The sequence below is a fragment of the Pteropus alecto genome, unplaced genomic scaffold, assembly GCF_000325575.1.
Source record: "Pteropus alecto unplaced genomic scaffold, ASM32557v1 scaffold81, whole genome shotgun sequence".
Classification (NCBI taxonomy): Eukaryota; Metazoa; Chordata; class Mammalia; order Chiroptera; family Pteropodidae; genus Pteropus; species Pteropus alecto.
The window spans coordinates 19,470,826-19,479,567 of record NW_006433378.1 but is presented as its reverse complement, the minus strand read 5'-3'; the positions used below and the strand labels follow the sequence as shown (position 1 = coordinate 19,479,567).

Genomic DNA, 8,742 nt, shown 5'->3' with positions numbered 1-8,742 from the left:
CGGAAGAGCATAGAATCTGCCCACTGGGAGACTGAGTGTGGAAATCAAAAAGGCCAAACCTTCAATCAGACAGAGGAACAGAAATGAAGACAAGTATAAGAATAATACTATTAAAGAAAAACCCTCACTACTATTTATTGAATCCTGACTAGAAACGTGATAAGCAATTCACATACATTACCTCATTAAACATTCACAGAAATCATGAAACAGATTTTTTATTCCTATTTTATATATTAGGAAGCTGAGAACGATAGACCTTATCGGGTAGAATATACTGGTAGAGCCATCATTCAAACCCAGGTCTGTCGCAGTCCCAAGCCCACCTTCTTAAGTACTCTTACAAGGTCAAGTATAAGGTGAAGGGCTAAGTAAACACAGGAACTAACCAAAGAGTGAAGAACACAATTCCTGGGGATGGGAGATGGTGGTGATAAAGAAAGCAGGTCTACCACAATTCTTCCGAGTGCTGTTTTCATTGCACATCACTAGAAATAACAAATTGTGCCGCATAAGAGTAATCTCTCTCATTAGTTCAATGACCATCATAAGATATGTATATTTTTAGCTTCCAAAAATATAAATTTCTGTTAATAGCTTCCAAAAATATAAATTTCCTTCTACATACCTAGTTCGACTTAAGTAAAAATTGATATAGTTGCCCAACCTAGGGTAGTAAATATTATCAAATCATTCTTCTAAAAAATATTAAAACTGCAAAAATATTTGGTCCTCAAAATGTAACACTTCCCTTTTCCCATTCATTGATTTATTCAATAAATGTATATTAAGAATCTACTATGTGACAGATCTGCAAACCCAGTGTAGTGGAAGAGATCTCTGTTAGTATGTAAAATTATACATAAAATTGATTTTATATATGATTGTTATATGCATGTAAAATTAGGGCTGCCACAACTACTGTAGAAAAGTTTATAGTATTTCAAGAGTGCATAATGAAGATTTTTCTTAATCATGGCAGTTAAGGAATGGCCTCCAGCAGAAATAGTGTTTGACATGAGTTCTGAAGGATGATTGGGAGGTACCCAGTTGAAGGAGGAAAGCGGGAGGGTAGAAAGAACGTTTCTACAAGGGGGAACAGCATTTGCAATGGCCCTCTAGTGGATGGAGGCCAAAAGTGTTCATGGGACTGAAAAAAGGCCAGTGGGGCTGAAGGGCTGGGATGGTGGGAGGCAAAGCTGGAGAAGCAGAGGAGCCAGAGCATCAGGCAGTACCAGGTAGGTCAGTCAAGCATTTCTGTCTCTGTCTCACTCATTTACATAGGTTAAACACAAAACATTTGCCTCTAACAAATATTGTGTTTCAGTGAAATCTATAACCACTTGAATATCTAATATATTTATCCTTTGTAATAAATAATGGGTGTAGAATATTATAGTATATTTTTAAAGAAGTAGATTTTTGTCATAAGCATTTATGAATTAAAAAAAAAATGCCCATATAGACAGACCTGTGGAAGCTTGCTTTTCTGCTTGTGTTATGACATATCCCCTCTTAACTGAACATATATATATTTTTTGTGATTTACCTTCAAATTCATTATATCTTTGTACCTCTGATATATTATTTCACCTCCTTGAATTCCTCCATTTTATTCTTACTGGCCTATGATCATGGACACATCACACAATAATATTAAGAATCATGTTCATGTAACTATTTACAAATATAATATCTGAATTTTATGAACTAACATTATTTCTACAGCATTAATTTTTCTACATTAATTGTCCTTTATTCATTCAATACGTATTTACTTTGCAATTATTATGTGAAAGATTGTAGCACTTTCTAGAACTCTATAAAATAAATTATAAGGAGAAATATTAGGTTAAGTACAGGTTGTAATCAAGAAGACTCTAGGCTTCATGGAGCAAACACTGTATCTTGTTCACTCTATTCCCAGTACCTGATAATATGTATAGAGAGCATTCAGTATAGTTGTTGTATTGAAGGACAGAGTATTGAAATAGAACATTGAAGAATAGTAGTTCTTTATTAAAGTCATTTATTTGTATAAAAAGAAAATTAAAATAAGAGGTAGAATAGGTCTACATTTTTTTTAAATCTAGAATGTTTCTCATTTGATTTTCTTCCTTTTGCATTGTGTGTGTGTGTGTGTGTGTGTGTGTGTGTGTGTGTGTGTGTGTGTGTGTGTATTTATGAGTCTAATGGCAACAGTTATGGTTTATTTCCCATGGGAAAAGATAAATAAAACACACACATACACAGCGATAATTAATTCAGAGTAGTGTTCTTAATTCATACATTTCCATGGTTGGAATGACTGTATGTGTAGATTTTCTAAACCAGTGCTTTTCAATCATTGCCAGCAAAATACCCTATTTTGGAGCATGAGGTGTAAGATTTCACAAATTGATATATATTCCTTAGGCCTTTTGAAAATAAGAGTTTCTATTTTGGAACTACTTCTTAAACAATGAATATTTTGAGAAAAAGCACACATTTTTCTTTCTTCCAGTATTCCTCTTGCATAGTTGGACACTGAAGAACCAATTACTAGTATGGCTATCCTAAGTGTATTCTTACAGGTTTTTCTTCTCTGCAAAAATGTTTCCAGTCTTTTTGATTATAAATGTTGTAAGGTGTGATGTGTGAATCAACCCTATCTGTGCAGATACAGCAGAATAAAAGATATAATGATGCAGAAGTGAAGTGTTAATGAATAATTCATATCTGACAGTGTGGTATTGAGTTCTACAAGGCAACATTCCATGGCAGAGAGGTCTTCAAAAGCTTCTTAAGTTCATCTGCATCAGCTCATTGTGTTTCTGCTTGGGTGGCAGAATCGATCATTTAGAATGAGTGAAATGACATTCAGTGGTACTGCTTGCTAACATAGATAGAAAAATATGTAGGTGTTTGTCACTACTAAACATGCATGCACTCAACGAATGGTGATTGAGTTAGTACTTGGTTCCTGCAGGGTGTTCAACATTGGAGGTCCAAAAAAAAAAAAAGTACAATACAGTATCTGACTCCATAAAGCTTACCACCATTTGTAGAGATATAAAAATAAGATAATTACATCTCACTATGATCCAGGTTATAAAGCTGTCGCAAGTTGGCCAAGATATTTTGCCTACATTTCAAGAAGGATTTGAGTAAAATAATATAGAGAGAATATACCACCACATAACAGTCCAGAAATAGGTTCTTCTTAAAATTAGTAACTAGAATGGCCAGGCTTATCACTTATCAGAGTATCAGTGAGTCATTGAGACATGTGGTGAGATATTTACTAACTTGTGCCTTCATTTTTACTAGAAAATAACTTTCTATGAAAGTTAAACATAGCTATGGAGTTTAATCTACGCTTTCTTGTATTAAGCCACATTGGAAACGAGTTCAATTTAGACCTAAAAAAAGAGAATCAATCAACTTCATGATGATGGACCCCTGGAATTTTGAAAACCAGACTTCTTCTAAGAGTAAATGATAGAAATACAACCTGGTTTAAAGGGTTTGCACTGGAGTAAGGCTGGTTAGGTTTGAATACTGGCTCTACAGTGTGATCTGAGACAAATTTTTAACAATATCATTAAGCCCATTTTCATCTATATAATGTGGCTAATAATGAAAACCTAGCTCAATAGGTGATATAAGAACAAAAGAAATTATGTAAAGTACTTTGCACTATCCCTGGCTTTATAAAGTATCAATTAACATCAGAATTTCTAGGACTGTATCTATATATTTATAATATTCAATATAATTTACGACATCTAATCCGCTTTAAGCTCAGGTTCACCTGTATGCAAATCACTTACTAAGGTTTTCAGGTATAACTGATTTGAGCTTATAGCAGTCAGTTATATTGGTTTCCTCTCATGAAACGCTCCTCCCGACAGTCATACCCTTATGTAATGAATCTGAGCAGGCAGCCAGATTCGCTTTAATCAATAGAAAGTGGCAGAAAGACATTGTGCCAGTACCAGAGTTAAGTTTTTTTTTTTTAATTGAATTTTCAGTTACAGTTGGCATACATTATTGTATTAGTTTTAGGTTTACAACATAGTGATTAGACATTTATATACCATACTAAGTGATATCTACACTAAGCCTAGTGCCCATCTGGCACCATACATAGTTATTACAATATTACTGACTATATTCCATATGCTGTACTTTACATCCATGTGACTATTTTTATAACTGGCAATTTGTATCTCTTAATCTTAAAGTGAAAGGAATTAAGAAGTACAGAGCCAAGCTTTAAGAAATCCTGGCAGCTTCTGCTTTTGCTCTATTGAAAACTCCAAGCCACGAAGTAAAAAAATCTTGTTATTTTGCTGGAGACACAATGCAGAAAGAGAGAGACAGATCCTGAGACTACATTATAGAAAAGACAAGCTCAATCATCTAAGTGGCCCAGCTCATTCAAGTCCGCAACCCGAACATGCACACAAGTAACTGCTGGCGAGACCAGAAGAGCCATCGAGCTGAGCTCAGCTCAAATTGGAATTAATGAGCAAATAAAATATTTTTTGTTTCAAGACATCATGTTTTGGATGTTTATTTGAACAATAATAGATCGCTGAAACAAGGCTTTTCTTCTCTTCCCTTCCCTTTCTTCTCTCACCACATGCACTTTTTAGATTTCTTCCCACCTGCGCCCTTTGCATGAATAGCCAGCTGGTCGATCCATAAATCCTTGTAAGTTGATCTAAAATATCACTTGGTCATTTATGGCATTTATGATACACGTTATTTAAAAGGTAATAGGAGTTTTGGAAAACTGAGAGTCCAACCCACTTGGCTTCAGTGGCTCAATATTACATCAAATATAAGTTCATGAGAGTCTTTCTGTAAGAACAGCTTCATGAACATTCAGTCACCTAAAACTTCTCATGTTTTTGCAATTTGCTATAACTCTTTTTGACTCATCATGATTTGGACATCATAAAATATTATGATATATATTAGTGTTCATAAAACCTCATTATTCATTAATCTCTATTGCTGTTGGGTGCTGATATTCTTTAAAGTTGCAAAAAATAATTTTCACCTAGAGCTTGCGTCCAAGATACAATCTCTTTTAGAATGTGTGGTATTTTCGGAATTAAAATAACAATTTCAAGCCCTAAATGTAAGAATTTCAATTGATAAATTTTAGTACATCTCTTCAATTTGATTCTCACTTCTTAATATTATAATATTGTAATATTATAATATATATTATCGGGCTTTTCTGATTATACTTAACCTGTCATATGACCCTAAAGTATGGCCAAATTTTTACTTGAAGATTAAGTCCAAAGGTTTATCAAAAGGGGTAATTCTTCAGCTCCATGATCTAGCTGAATCACTAGCACAATGGCATGGTCTGAGGAAAAAGCCACATAATTTGCATGAATTCCCAGGAGAATATCTCTAATTTCAAGTCTGTTGGTACCACATAGAAGACTTCAGAAATTATTACTTAGGTTTATAATACAAGAAATTGATTCTTCTATAGATACTTTGAAAATAATATCTGTTAGGATTAAGGAGTGATAATTATTTGTTTCCCTAGCACACTGTCAGCCAAGGTTCTTCAGAGAAATAAAACTAATAGGAGATAGCTATAGCTAGATAATATAGATATAGATGATATAGATATATAGATGATATAAATATAAAGATGTATATTTAGGAATTGGCTCAGCAATTACAGAAGCTATAAGTTCAATACCTACAGGGTGGATTGGCAGGCTGATGGTACAATTCAAGTCCAAAGGCCATCAGGCTCAAGACCTAGGGGAGAGCCAAAGTTTCAGTTCAAGTATAAAAGACTTCTGCTATGGAATTCCCTCTTGGTTGGAGGAGGTTGGTCTTTTATTCTACTAAGATCAGTTGAAACTGATTAGATGAGACCCATCCACATGAAGAGGACAATCTGTTTTACTCAAATTTAAATGTTAATCTCATCTAAGAACACTCTCACAGAAACATCAGTATAATGTTCGACCACATCTCTGGGCCTTGTGGTCCAGCTAAGTTGACATATAAAATTAATCATCACACTCACCTTGAGATCTGAGCCAACTGAGAGATAGTCTTATGCATTGAATAGATGAAGATAAATAGTAGTGGTATTTGAGCAGAGGTTATGGATTAGACAAATGGCCAAATGGGATTCTTACTACTTAAACCTCTCCACCTTAGTGACTAGTATACAGATGTTCAACCAGATATCTTAATATGAGGAAGAGAGATGACTGTGCAGACTGTGAGAAGGAAATTCAAGCAATGTGCTTCATGCTTTTCTCAAGTCTTACTATCTGATGCCTCTACCTTCCTGTGGGATGACTGTGAAGGCAGAGAAAAGGCTGCAAGTTACTTGTTATAATTATTCTGAAGAAGTGGAAATTCATTAAATGAGATCATGCAGATTTGAGTGAGGAGGGAGGGAATCATTCCCTAAAATAGCATTTAAATAAGATGTTTCAGAACACTTCTGGTTTTACATGTAAATAACTGTGACCCAGGATATGACTGCATGTGCATTTCACACTTAAAATTTATGTAAAGTTGCTATTGGATGTAATTTTGAAAACCCAAACACATTTCTTGAAGTTTTTCCTTTAGGCCAACATTCCCTTTCTCTAAGAATAATGTAAGATTTTGGTCATCCTTATGGCTTTCATATTTTTCTTATATGTGACTTTCAAAAATGATTCACTGTAATTTAAAAGTCCCTCTAGTCTACGGCCATGCCGCCCTGAACAAACCCGATCCCATCTGATCTAGGAAGTTAAGCAGGGTCAGGCCTGGTTAGTACTTGGATGGAAAACCTCCTAGGAAAACCAGGTGCTGTAGGTGTAAAAATAAATAAATGAATAAATAAATTAATTAATTAAATAAGGGATTGTAAACTGACAAGTTCTTTGCAATCTGTGAGGTCAACCAAGGGTTGCCTCGCCTAAAACAATAAATAAATAAATAAAAATAAAAGTCCCTTTAGCAAAATAGTCTATCACAGTTAAATCAAGCTGCATTATCCTTTTAAACCAGAGAGCCAGTAAAACATCATTCATTATTATTTTGCACAATATTACCATATCCATACGATATCCAAAGATATACTATCTAAAAAAAATATGCAGATGTCCAGAATATTTTTCTCTCTAAAACCACAGATATCAGGGATTTTATTAAAAAGTTTGATTGTTTCTTGTTAGTTTAAGCTTAGGTTTTTGGTTGTGTGAATTTGCTTTCTCAACATCTCTGAATTCTTAATCACTCTAGAGATATTCTCAATATCATAATTTGCTATAATTTAAAAACCTAGAAATACAACATAAAGTCTTTCTTCCTTGCATTTTTTAACGCCTTTGCTCTTGCAACTACAAACCAAAGTTTCTACTCAAATTCGTAACTTTTTAACAAGGATCCAAGAAGTAAAAAACACTGTTTTTTACTTATTTGACGACTCTCCATTAAGAATCGAAACTGAATTATTTCTTAATAATCACTTACATAAAACTCTTTAGCTCTAATTTTTAATATTTATTCCAGTAAGTCATTCTTCTCACAAATAGGTTTGCTCTGTTATTGGAGTTACTATTTTCCGGTTAACTTCAAAATATATCTAGAATCAAAACACTTCTTACCATCTCCACATCACCAGCAAAGCTACCTCACCCTCACCTGGGCAACTACAGCCTCGGCCTCCTCCCCGTATGCTTCTGAACTTGCCTCCATTCGATCTAGTCTCTGCAGAGAAGTCAGTGGAATTCTGCGGAGTAAATTGGTTATCATTTGCCTTCTTACAACCCTCCTTTATCTTCCCATTAAAATAAAAATAAAGGTCATGAACTATGAGTAATCTTCCCCCTCTCCTTCTGAATTGATGTACAATTACTTCTCTCCACATTGTCTTTGCTACACCCCCACTGGCTTCCTTGCAGTGTGTTTAGTATGATCAGCAAGCTCCTGCTTCAGGGTCTTTGCTCATTCATAAAACTCATGCCTTTCCTTATTGAGTTCTCTGTGCAAGTGACAAAGTGACATCTAACCAGAGAAGCCTTTCCGGACTATTTTGAAAAATACCCCCTTGCTCACTTCTCATGCCCTAACCATGCTTATTACCATCTGGCATTTTATATATTTAACTTTTTGGGTTTTTTGTCTCCCCCAGTGAATGTAAACTTCATGAGGAAAGGGCATTTGTCTATTTGCACATGATAGCAACCCCTGAATATAAACAGTGCATAATGTATAGGAGACACTCAAAAAGTGTTTTCGATGAATGAATTATCAGTAGACAATGTCTTAAAGTCCCCATTCTACTTTGAAATAAAAGCATATAAATACTGTTGATCCTTGAACAAGTGGGAGTCAGGGGCACCAACCCTCTGCAGCTAAAAATTCACCTGTAACTACAGTCGGCCCTCTGCATCCATGGACGTTAACTGTGGATGTAAAATGCCATAATTACAAAATTACTTGGGAGAGCTGGAAAAGGCTTTATGGAAAAAAAAAAAAAAAAGACATTTGAATTTAAAGATGAGAAAATGTTAGGAAGAGAATGGCACAGGTCAATGTACAGAGAGATGAAAGATACCAGGCACATTCAGGAAATGCTGAGTCATTTAGTGTGGCCGGCATATATTCAGGTCAGGCTTGCTTGGAAGAATAAACCTTGGTCAAATTCCCTAACATGTTTCTCCTTCTACTTTATTTCCTCCACTTGTGAATCAAAAAAAAATTATATAT

The 8,742-nt window shown here is 34.7% G+C and overlaps 1 protein-coding gene and 1 pseudogene across 7 annotated transcripts in view; both read left to right on the top strand.

Annotated features, from left to right (window-relative positions):
* The window catches only part of GRIK1 (glutamate ionotropic receptor kainate type subunit 1), a 339,264-nt gene that overhangs the window by 90,717 nt on the left and 239,805 nt on the right, over positions 1-8,742 (top strand). The gene's annotated exons all lie outside the window — the stretch shown is intronic.
* LOC112476913 lies at positions 6,728-6,846 on the top strand (annotated as a pseudogene).